The sequence below is a fragment of the Triturus cristatus genome, chromosome 6 (assembly GCF_964204655.1).
Source record: "Triturus cristatus chromosome 6, aTriCri1.1, whole genome shotgun sequence".
In the NCBI taxonomy this organism is placed as follows: Eukaryota; Metazoa; Chordata; class Amphibia; order Caudata; family Salamandridae; genus Triturus; species Triturus cristatus.
Window position 1 is genome coordinate 1,072,980,061 of NC_140589.1, and position 10,954 is coordinate 1,072,991,014.

Sequence of the window (10,954 nt, forward strand, 5' to 3'; positions counted from 1 at the left end):
ATCACTGAAAGGTACCACCTAGGGACAACTACATGATTTTGCAAATAAACAAGTGACTGGGCGAACCCTGACTGTGTCCCATCTATGTCTGACAACATCATCATCACTCAGAACTAACAAATCCCAATGATGATACACCAATTAACAGTAGTGTGTCATGCACCCACACATCTGGTATCCAATGGCAAAGTAGTGGGATGAACCCAGTACCACTCAGCAAGCATCAACAACAGGAACATAGCAAGGGAACACTGCCTGTGTATGAACAGGGATGTGGACACACACACATGCTCATACAACACACACCATGGGCCCAGGCTATGTCACGGGACACCACACTTACTTGAGGGGACCCAACTCCTGTGGAAGCCCAGCTGTGCCAAACATATTCACAGCACGTCTCACTCAACACTTGGTCAGTCAGCCATCAGTTACCACACAACGAAGGCTCTGGTCACAACAGCCTGGGTACATTAGTCTCCCCTAAGTCATCTGCACATACTCAAAACATATGTCTAGCAAGTTGCACAGAGGACCCAGTTGCTCCTATACCAATGATGCCCACACCTGTAGGTCCAGTGGTGATGCGCACAAAGTCTGTGGAATTGACAAATTGAACAATGGGAAGCACATCATATGTGCATGGGTGCAAGCCAGAGATGTGACCATGCAAATGAAATGTTCACAGAGATGTCCACAAATAGTTGATCATGACACACCCAGGTAACTGCAAAGGATGACATGGATACCCACCAGAATAGGATACATATATCATGGACCACATGGAGTACCTCACAGCAACACATCAGTATTCAACATTGGAAACCAAGCATTACAGGTGCAAGGGCATGTTAAACATCATCAACATAATATACAGCTAAATCAAGTTCTCAGGTATAAAGAAAAAAGCTTTATTCAGCATATTAAAAGTTAAACGTCCGTTCAAACAAAAGGCCAGTCCATGTCCAAATGCCAAGGAGTGAACTAGAGTGACAACTGTCACACCTTGCTTGCCTGCACTGCTAAGGACCGGGGTCATCCCCTCAGAGGGGTATATATGGGGGCAGGCCAGGCACCGCAGGGACAGGAACAGGGCACAGCAGAAGGAGGCAGTGAAGAGGTGGTGGATGCAGGCGAGACACTTGCAACTGCAGTGGAGCTGACTGAAGTGGTGGGTGCTGTCACAACTGTGGGGCACAAGTCAGATGGGGTGGGTGCCGGCACAACTCCAGTGGGCAGGTCAGATGGAGTGGATTGGGTCCCCACTGCAGTGCCCAAGTCAGACGGGGTGGTCGTGGACTCCACTGCAGTGCCTACATTCATGGGAGTGGAATGGGGGGCAGGTGAGGTTGGCAGGACAGGTGGGGACACGGTCCCCACATCAGTGGCACTAACCGTCTGACCAGCTGTGGAGGAGCAAGTGGTAGGGGGGAGGGCCTTAGCATTTTGGGGATGGTGTATCTGTGGGTGGGGGAACCTGGGGCAGGGAGTGGCGGGGGAACCTCTGGAGTGGTGGCCTGGGGGATGGAGGACGGAGACTTTGCCTTGGAGCTGCGTGGTGGTGGGGGGGTCTTGCTCTTCCGGCTCCGGGGGAACTTGCAGGTGGGGGTCTCAGTCTGACTGTGCCTGGGGGAGGGTGCCGGGTGTGAGGGGTACTCCCCTCTGTGTGTGGAGACTTCCTCTTCTCCTTGTAATCAGGATCTGCTGGGTCAGTGGGAAAGAGGCCAAGGTCACAGAGGAAAAGCTTCTGGGGAGATGGGGTTGCAGGTGATGCAAGGAAAGGGGGCTGGGAGGGAGAGGTCTCGGAGGACTGCGGAGTGGTTGTGGATGACTGTGTGTGTGTCTGCAAACCAGCCCCTGTGAGTGTGGCATCAGTCCCCTGCACTTGCTTATGTGCACATCTAGACCTTGGTTTGGGTGTTTGTGTGCTTGGGACAGGTAGAGTATTAGGAATCGTGGGTGGTGCAGGGGTAGGAGGGGTGCGGGACTGTTGGAGGAGGGACACTGCTGCCGTCAGGGAGGAGGCCATGGACTGATTGGTCCTCTGTGGGGCAGACATGCCCGAGGAGATGCCCTCCATGAACGACACCAGTTGTGTCAACAGACTTGTGTATGCATGGAGGACCTTCAGCATCGACATCTGCCCTACATGGATCTGTCTAAGTAAGTCCACAGACTCCTCACTCAGGGCAGCAGGGGACACAGGGGCAGGGGGTGCGGTGCCTGGCACAAAGGAGACATGCTCACTAACACGGGAGCCTACAGGGACCTCTGGGATGAGAGCCGATGGGAAGGTGGTGGTGGTGGTGGCGGTGGCGGTGGCGGGGACAGCCTCACTAGCTGGGGTTTGGTGGTTGCTGACACCTGCCTCAACAAGGGAGTCATCCTCAGAGCTGCTGTGGCCCTCAGCTGGGGGTGATGGTGCTGACGACTCCTCTGTGTGGCTCCACTCGCCCTCCATGCCACCGGGTCCCCCCGACTCCTCTCCTTCTGTCCCTGTCAGGCTCTGTGGCTCCTCCTGGTCCGTGGAGCTGTCCCCTCCTGTGGCCGTGGATGTATCTGGATAGGAATAGGAAGTAAGAGAACAACATCAGTCACCTGCACCAACTGCACACACCACAGTGAGTAAATCACATCACAGGGCAAACCCTGGCATCATCAGCTGAACACAGCTCAAAGTGCCAACACTTTAGAATAAGCATATTGTCATTCTCAACATCAAGCATGGCACACATATCCCTCCTTGACTTGCACACATATGTCTGTTGCATGTTGGATGCTAATATCCCAATGTGCCGACATGCACCACCCACACCTCATTTGGACATGCAAGTGAACATGTAGGAGTATGTCACTATACACACAGCACATCTCTTGCTACTGACTCAGTACAGGTGTCCGAATGAAGGGATGGGCAGAGACTCATTTCACATGCTTGTGATGCACGCCAGCAACACACACTATGATGTTCTCATGTCCTGATGGGCAATGCCACAATGGGGTGCATGGAGCACACTTGAAAACAATGCAGAATCACTCATAGCAAGTTAAATGCCATGGCACTAGAATGCCCTGAAAGTCAGTCGTCACTGTCTCCTGTCACAGGGGCAGGGCATCCAGACAACAACAATATGCACTGACTCACAATCCTAGCTCAGGGGTAAAGCTAACTCTGCATATGACCGGCGCACTTGCCCATCCCCTGCAAACAATATATACAGGACCCAGAAGACCCCACATCATGCAAATCAGACATATGATTCTCTACAAACACAACTCCCTGTACATTAACACATCACAGTCTGCCATGCATGTAACCCAGCTGCATGAAGGACACAGTTGCATACACCATTGTGCGCTGTCAGATGATCACACACCTATATGTCACACAGGTCTTGTCTCTCACAGTCACATCTCAGATGTCATGCTGACCCTCTGAATCATGGACACCCCAGTTGTACGTAACAACAAGCCACACCCTAATGACACAGAGGCAGACGCCTGAGGGCACATGTCACTAAGCACAACCTGTAGTTTGATACACAGGAGTGGGATTACAGAGTGTTTCTAAATGCCCTTGAGGAGGCATGACTGGCCAGGCCTACATGAAACAGTGTTTGGCCCTGGACAGTAGTCAGGTGGCTAAGCAAGTGTGATATACTTGATATACATACTCCTGAGGCCCCACAATTGGAGTCCCCTGCTGCATGGGTTTGTTTGGAATACCCCGGCCACATGTGGCGAATCAGACCAGCAATTGGAACACATCTCAAGGGCACACACAGATCACATGTCAGATCTCAGGCATTGGGCAAATAATTGACACCCCCATGAAACACACAACAGAGTCAGGGGAACAGATGCTGTCCGGTAGATGAAGCATAGCTGACTGCAGGGACATAGTGCCCTAATGACACAAGCAACAGACTGTAGGGGCCACACCTGTGGAACAGATGAGGAGGGTGCATCACACAATTGAGGGACCTGAGTATTGGACTACAAGACCTACGTAATGTGGAAGTGTGACCAGGCCAAAAGACTGCAATTAGCATGTCAGACATAGTACACAGATTAGGCATGGACTTCCTTCTGCTGTCTGGCCTTCAGCTGCCTGTCCAGGTCCGGGAAGACCACCGCCAGTATCCGGAGCATGTGGGGGGTCAGGGTCCGGTGTCCGCCCCTCCTGCGTGGAGGTGACAGCTTCAGCTGGACTCTAGCTATCCTCCGGGTCCAGCCCCAAAGGTCCTGCCACCTCTTCTAGCAGTTGCAGATCCGGCGCTTGTAGACCCCCACCGAACGAACAGCCCAGGCGATGGTCAGCCATATCTCCTGCTTCTGGTGGGCATCAACCTGTGAGGATGACAAGGTGAAAAGTACATTAACACACATGCCCCAGATTTGTGCAGCACACATTTGGATATACATGTCATCATCACAAAGGGAAACCATGGGGAAGGACAAATCACCTGCATGTCTGACATGTTAACAATGCCTGGATAGTTTAAGCTTGCACTAAAGCACTTTAGCAGCAGTGCACCTGTTCATTACATGTACCTACACACTTTGGGGATGAAAGTAGTCAGTGAGAATGCCTGCCACTGGTGTACACACTGCTAGTCCTGCTAGTCAGGCAACATGCATAATTAGGAAGGCAGTGGACTGCACACTCACCTGCTCCCCTGGTTTCCCATAGAGCTTGCTGTACTGTGGAAGGAGCCCGTCCAGCAGGGCCTGGTTCTCCTCCTCAGTGAAGGCTGGGGCCCTCTCCAGAGTACGTGCCATAGCAGGAGCCAGAGGATGCAGAGACAGCAGCAGTGGAAACAGGGATGTGGTCCAGTAGCATGTAATGCAGGCAAATGAGCTCCCTGGGGGCCAGCCAGCCTTATATCTGTGCTGCAGAGGCAGAATCTGTGCCATGTGTCCCAAGTGATAGGTCCAACACGGTTGCATTCTATGAATCTGGCCAATCCATTTAAATGTACGACTCGTACACACCTTCCGCATCGTTCAAAATCTTCACCTTCATGAAACACTTGAAATTGCAACATTGTTGTAGGCATCCAACTGAAGTTCCAGTGCACAACTCGTCCAAGTTTTGAATCCGCATCCGTCTCCATGACAGTCCGGAGCCAATGGGTGCGCCCGGCTCGGTTAACTGACTGTACAACGCGTATTTTGAAAATACACATGCACCCGTCTCCATACGATTCAATGGCCAAGGCATACACCTGTCTCGGACCATGCCTGCCCGACGCGTATGCACCGGCGTCGGACCTCATTGCATTCAATGACAAAGCGTACGCACGGCTCGGTCATGAACCGTGCAACACGTACGCATTCTCACCCGCGTCGGACATCATTGCATTCAATGACAAAGCGTACGCATGGCTCGGTCATGAACTGTGCAATGCGTACGCATTGTCACCCGCGTCGGACCTCATTGGTGTGACTATTCTACAGATTCAAGACACATTTACTAGCCTGGGACACCTGTGCACACCTACCACACTACAGCATTGGCCAGACAGTGTCCCATGGCATGTAAGGCTGCATTCCCTGGGTGTTTGGGGGGGCCACATCTGGTTTGTTGGGTGGCACTTTTGTGCAGCCACTCCCAGGCTGTGCACGTGTACATGGGGGCAGAATCCTTTGTGTGTTGTGCACATTACCACTGTGATGTGCAATTGTACAGTAATGGGCATGAGTCACGGACACAGTTTCATGTTGGATATGTTTGGGGCATGACACATACACCCTGAGTCCACGGGTGATGGCATGTACATCACAGTGAGACATGTAGCCACAATACTGATGTGCAACCACAGTCTGTGTGCATGTTGTGTCTCAGATGTGTCTGATCAAATGTGCCCAATGGGTGACAGTCTCCACATCCATGTGGTATATGCATCAACCTTGATGGAGTGTGTGTGTCTAAGAGACGTACATGTAGGGCCTGCAGGACCAACAGTGGCCACTACCTGTGGGACTTACGCTTGCCTAGTGGTGTGTACGTTATACGCTATGCCCATGCCAGTGTCGATGTGGCAATACACACACCTTAGTACATTGTGTAATGTCATGATCTATCATGTGATATTGAGCCTGGTCATGGCCACATGGGTGGATGAACTGACAATCTTCCTTTGTGTATCTCTGTACTGCAGGGCACCAGCTGTCCATAGACCGTTCCCAGACCTTGCAACCATGCAGGAATGCGACTGCATCAGACGGTACCGCTTCACCAGGCCACTGATTGAGGCGTTGGCGGAGCAGTTGGCACCACATCTGCTACCTGGCCGGACATACCCTACAGCACTGACCCCAGAGGTGAAGGTGATGGCAGCCCTGCACTTCTTTGCTACTGGTACCTTCCAGTACACTGTGGCTACTGCTGGTGGTATGTCGCAAACGATGTTTATTCTGGTGCTACGCAATGTCTTGGAGGGGATGTTGCATTTCCTAGACCTGTACATCAAGTTCCCTAGCCCAGCTGAACTCCCTGAAATAAAGAATGCCTTTTATACACTGGGGAGGATGCAGAACGTCATCGGATCTATTGATGGGACACATGTGGCCCTGATACCACCACAGGCACATGAGCAGGCATACCAGAACAGGAAGCACTACCACTCCATCAATGCTCTGGTGGTATGTCTTGCTGACATGTCTATCACACATGTGTGTGAACGGTTCCCTGGTTCTGCGCACGATGCCTACATTATGAGGAGTAGTCGCATTGCAATGCTGATGTCACAGATGCCAGCTCAGCATGCCTGGCTTGTCGGTGTGTACTGACTGTTTCTCATTGTGTGTGTTTGTCAATGTTGTATTCCGCACTCCTACAAAACTGAGCTACTTGTTAATTTTTGTGTGTGTAGGTGACTCCGGATACCCCAACATGTCGTGGTTGCTGTCACCCCTCAGGAACCCTGTGACACCAGCCGAGCTGCACTACAATGAGGCACATGGTCGGAGCAGGAGGGTGATTGAGCGGACATTCGGCCTCCTGAAAACTCACTTTCGCTGCCTGGACAAGACCGGAGGGGCCCTCCCATATGAGCCTGCAAAGGTGTGCAAAATAATCCTTGTATGCTGCATGCTACACAATATGGCAGTGCGGAAGGAGGTGCCTCTCATCCAGGATGACGATGACGATGATCGACCTCCAGCACCTGTGGAGGATCCTGGCCTGGGCCAAGATGCCAGTGATGATGAGGATGAAGGTGACGTCCGCTCACAGCTCATCAACAACTTCTTCACCTGAATGTGTGTTTCAAGGGTTGTTATGTCAATGTATGGAGGTAGCCTGAAATGTGTTGTGGCAGCTCTGTTGCTGTCTGAGTGTGTCTGTGTGCCACTTGACTGGATGCGCGCAGTGATGTGTCCATTCAGGTGGTGTGTATTCCAAAATAGGGTAGTACTGCTAACTTTTTTTTGTGTAGGTTTCTTGCGACATGTTTTGTGCATGTGTATTGCATTTCTCTCCTGTTCTGCTATGCTTTTGACTGTGTCTTGTGTCTGTCCTTCCCAGGGTACTTTGCCTGTTGTTTGGTCAACACTGACCCCCCAACACCCAGAATCCAACACCATTGTGGAAGTTGTCAATTCCCATCAACTGATGTACCACACATCCCTGGACTTCAATTCTCCAACACTTTGTGAGCGTGTGTCCACTGTTACGTGGAATTACCTTGCAACTATTGTGGAATAAACGTGTTGCTGATGGTTACTGAACTTGTGCTACGCTTTGTTATGTGCGTTGTCTGTCTTCCCACATCTGACTGACATCTGCTTACCTCACCTGTGGACTTGTTACCACTGATTGGGGTTGGTGTTGTGTCTGTGCATGCCAATGTGTTTCAGGTTAACATCATTGTGTGGGATGAGTAACATGGCCATGGTGAGTATGTGTTGTGGTGCCACAGTGGTGTGTCTCCCTCACATGTGTCACATCACCATGACTCACCTTACGTTGGTCACATTGTTACAGTATTTGGCATGCACTGTGTTGTGTAGCAGATCAACATCTCCCTGCCACATGACAAGTTGGAATCACAACAGAGGCAAGTATGGTGTACTGGTGAGTTTATTTTCAAACATGTGTGAGGGAAGTGCACAGGATGGGGGGTGCTGTACATTGGTTTTGGAATCCAAAGTTCACATTAGAGTTGGAAGTGCTGGTAGATGAAATGTCCAGAGTAAAGTCCACAGTCATCTGCTACATTGGCCCAAAATGAACTCTCCATGTCATGTAGGCGAGTTGTGTGCGATTGGACAAGGTGAACGGGTTACGCACAAAGAACATTGTCCAGAACAGATTTAGAGTCCCTGGGGGATGTGCTGGGACATCTGCCTCTTACATGTCCTTCTTTGGACAACCCCTCTTCTTCCGGGGGGGGGGGGATCCTCAGGTATAGGCCTCTGCAGTGCAGGGGACTCTCCGCCAGAGTCCTCCTTTTCCCTGTGGCGCTGGCAGATAGTGTTGCGACAGATGTTGTGGCCACACAGGGAGGTGTGGACAGGTTTGTGTTGATCTCGCAAAGGCATTGGAGTATGTCCAGATGCACCGCAGTAAGGGCATCCCACTTGGCCTCCATGCAGGCATGGTGGGCGACCTGCTCCTGTTGCATGTCCTTGAGGATCCCCACTACCTGGCCAAATCCTCCAGTGCTATCCTGGTACTCTTCTATGATGCGTGCCAGGTGGGGGTCATCATGCAGTCCAGACCCCTCTGCAAGGCGCGCCCTCTGCCTCCCACCCCACCCAGCACCCCTATCCACACGGGCAGGACCAGCGGCGGGACGCACAGGTGACACTGGGACCGCTGGGGAGTTGTTGCTGGTGGTGTTTGCTGTAGCTTCCGGGGGGTCCTGTGTCCCTGTGCTGTGGGTGTTCATTGGCCTTGGTCTGTCCATGTTGGCAGGGGTGCCCTGTCGGTTTCCAGATGCTGGAGGCGTGGGTACAGGGGGTGCAGATGTTGATGCTGCTGGTGCTGCATGATGGCTCACACCAGAGGGGCAAGGTTGGTCATCGTCATCCAAAGAGGACAGAGACAGAGTTAGACCAGAGAGCTCAGTGTCTGCTGGAGTCTGGGACTGGGAATCCTCAGAGTTTGGTGCTGGGTGCCCAGCATCACCTGTATATGGAAGAGACACACGATGTGAGTTATGTTTCTACATGCATCGATGGTTCACAAACATGACATTTTCTACTTTTCGAACAGATGCCTGCCTGTACACTGCTTTTTCCCAGCTTGTCACGGACAGAGTTTAATATTGTTGTTGGCCATTTCCCAGCATGGCCTTGTGCTCCCCACAACAGAGCCCAGTGTCAGACATCTTGTCAGTCCCTTCCCACTCCCTGTGGGGCGAGTATGGTTCAGTTAGAACTTGCTGGCCCATGTGGGTGGGTGTAGATTGTCTGTGACTGCAACTCCCATCATCCTCTTGGCTACACCCCCCTTCCCAGCATGCCCATCCATCCCTCCTCTTGACTCTGCTTCCCTGTGAGGGGGTGTGATAGCAATGGCAAGATGGCTGACTGTGAAGTCCTGGTGTTTGTTGTTGCCCATTTCCCAGCATGGCCTTGTGCTCCCCACAACAGAGCCCAGTGTCAGACATCTTGTCAGTCTCTTCCCACTCCCTGTGAAGCGAGCATGGTTCAGTGTATGCTTACTGGCCCATGTGGGTGGGTGTAGATTGTCTGTGACTGCAACTCCCATCATACTCCTGGATACACCCCCCTTCCCAGCATGCCCATACATCCTTCCTCTTGACTCTGCTTCCCTGTGAGGGGGTGTGATGGCAATGGAAAGATGGCTGACTGTGAAGTCCTGGTGTTTGTTGTTGCCCCTTTCCCAACATGGCCTTGTGCTCCCCACAACAAAGCCTAGTGTCAGACATCTTGTTAGTCATTTTCCACTCCCTATGATGTGGGCATGTTTCAGAGAGGTATTGATGGGCCAATCAGGAGGGAGAGTATTATCTGTGACTACAGGCCCCATCATGCTTTTGGATACACTTACTTTACCTGCCTTCCCACTATTCCTTCCTGTTAGTCAGCTGCACTGTGAGGTAGTGTGTTTGTGGTGGCAAACTGTCTTGCAGTGTCTATTTAGCTTTGTGCCACTGGCTTGCTGTATTTGTTTGTAGGTTGGTGCATGTCATGACACAGTTCCAAGTCACTATGAGATGGCAGGTATTGTGTTTGTCTGACCGTCATACACATCTTGGTATGATTATCTATTGGTTACTGTAGCTTTGCTTGCAGTGCATGGTTTCACTGTCCCCTTGCCACACATTATTGGGTATGTTGTTTGTGTACTCACCAGGCTCTGGTATGTCTGTTAGGCCATGGATGCTCTCTGGTGGTAGGATGTCCCGCACCTTCTCCTCCCAGGTCCTGAAGTAGACTGGTTTGGCAGGAGGGCCACCGCCGGTGCACTGACTCAGGGCGTGATCTTTTTCAATGAGTTATTGACCCTCCTCCGCACGTCATACCACCTGTTCTGGATACGTCCTTTGTGCGCCTTGCAGGTGCTTGAGCGTTCACCTTGTCCACAATTCTCGCCCACATCTTGGTTTTCTGTGACATGGGGGTCCTTTGGACCAATGTACCAAACAAATGTGGCTCTACTCTGATGATCTCCTCTACCAGCACTTCTAACTCACTATCTGTGAGCTTTGGATTCTTCTTTGGGGGCATGGTGATGGGTGGTGGTGGTGAGGGATGTGTGTGTGAGGGTGCAAGTGAAGGTGGGTTGGTGTTGGTTTTGCTGGCTGTATGTGTGTGTGCTTTTGGATGAGGTGCTGATGGTGTGTGGGTTGTGTGATGGGTGAGTTGTGAGTGTGTCTCTGGTTGCTGTGTAATGGTGTTTGCTGCTGGCTGTGTCTCCTGTTTGCAAGGGATGATGGTAGTGATTGTAGTCCTTTATATAGTTGGAGTTGTGGGTGTG